This window comes from Merops nubicus, unplaced genomic scaffold, assembly GCF_000691845.1.
Source record: "Merops nubicus isolate BGI_N331 unplaced genomic scaffold, ASM69184v1 scaffold23514, whole genome shotgun sequence".
Classification (NCBI taxonomy): domain Eukaryota; kingdom Metazoa; phylum Chordata; class Aves; order Coraciiformes; family Meropidae; genus Merops; species Merops nubicus.
The window spans coordinates 3,754-5,751 of record NW_008606552.1 but is presented as its reverse complement, the minus strand read 5'-3'; positions in this window follow the sequence as shown (position 1 = coordinate 5,751).

Below are 1,998 nucleotides of genomic sequence, written 5' to 3'. Positions count from 1 at the left end.
TTAGCCCCTGTTTCAGCAGCAGCTCGCAGCCCCCGCGGCCTCCTCGGCCTGCGCCGCGCGTCCCGGTCCGTTAATAAAACGTGGTGAATTTAATGCCATCTGTGCCAATTCTAAAGCCATTAAAGATGTTATTTTTATGTTCCAGCGTTGTGAATAAATGCCCTGAGTTGTCCTTGAAGCTCTTTCCCCAACCTGGGGCTGCTGTGGAGGGAGGAGGGTGGCTTGAAGGGCTGAGAGGTGAAAGACACGAAGATTTCTTTGATCAGGAGGGGGAAAACCAGTTGCTACACTGGGTGAGCTGTGGCTGGCGTGAGGTGCTGCTGGGGAAGCCCTCTGGGTGGCACTGCTCCCCAGGGCTGGGCACTGCTCCGGGCCCTCCCTGCCGCAGACAGGCTGACTCGGTCCCAAAGGTGACCGAGGGCTTTTAGGACTACTCCGGGGTGAAATTGAGACACAAACGAGGTCAGATGTCACTTGGCAGCCAATGGCACTTTATTAGTGCTCTTGCAACTTAGTGAGAAGGGACAAGAAGAAGAAAACAAAGTTGGAAAGAAGAAGGATAGGTTGGCACATCCCCCACGGGCTCCAGCGGCGTCCCACGGGCAGGGCTCTCGGTGGGAGAAGCTCCTGTCTCGTTCTGCATATCCATCAGGTATTGTCCATGTCCCTTCCTCTTCCAGGAGCTCGTCATCCACTTCCCAGAGCTGCTCTGCAGTGCCTGGCCCCCGCATCACATCCCTCCTGTGGCTGATGCACGTGCCCAGTGCTGTTGCTGAGAGGTCCTCTGGTGGTCTCCACAAGGGAGGGGAGCACACTGGTGACCCCGGGCCCAGGCTCATGGGCAGGTGGAGGAATGGGGGGTAGGTGGGTGTTTAACCAAGATTCCTTCTTCTGTGGTACTTTCCAAGGTGGATGGTTGATGATGTTCCTCTGGGGTTATCAATGCTGAAGCAAACAACTCTCACACAGTCTGTTTACTTCTTCCCCTATAGGAGAGAGGTTTGAGAGAACTGATCAGTGGTCCCTTGCATGGGTATGGCCTCAAAAATCACCATATTCCCCATCCCAGGGCTGAAGTGAATCCTTCCCTCTTCTACCTCTCTCTTCCCAGAATTTCAGCACCGTGCACCGACCACAGATCCTCATGTTTGCAGATTCCACAACACTAAAAGCCTTCTGTTTATTTTGCAGAACAACATGGGATGTCCCTCCTGGCAGAGCTGGATCCCAGCGCGCAGGCCGCTCGTGTCCCGGCCCTGTCTGCTGCTGGAGCTCTCCATGGCCAAGAGGAACAAAAGCCACCCCCCTGAGCTCACAGAGCCAGCTCTGCTCCCACCCTGCTGACAGCCCTTCCCCAGCAGCCTGTGGCTCCAGGCCCAGCTCCACTGCCATGGTTCTCTCCCTCTGCTCTTGCCCTGGGGCTTTTCCTCTCTCGGGTGTTTTGTGCTTGTTTCCCGAGCTGAAGCTGGATGCTGGCTGGGTGCAGGGGAGCAGTGGGTGGTGTGAGCTGGGAGGTGAGTGTGCTCAGGGCAGGGCTTGTCCTGGCTCCCGTGCCCCGGGGCTCTGGAGCACGGAGGTGCTTTGGGAGCAGAGTGCCTCCCAAAACATGTCTCCTGTTTTCTGATCTGCCTGATGGAACATTCTGGGCTCCATCAGCTTCAGCCCCATGTGTGAGGCTGGGTGGCTCTGGAGATTGGGGTGCTGGGGACACCCTGGGCCAGCTCTGCCCTCTGGCCGGGCTGTGCAGTGGCCCTCGGGGAGCAGCCTGGGCCTGGGCAGCAGCTGCAGACACCCGTGCTGGGCTGGGACAAGGCACTGGAGAGAACAGGGCCAGGAGCTGCTCCCTTCCTCTGCAGCTGTTTCACTCGCCTGCCCTGCTTCCAACAGGCTGTTTTTGTTGTGCCTGGGAGCTTTGCTGTGCTCCTGTGGCCGAGCCTCCCCAAAGCTGGTGCAGCAGGCAGTGCCCGCCAGTGCCTTGTGTTCCTCCCCAGGCTGCCC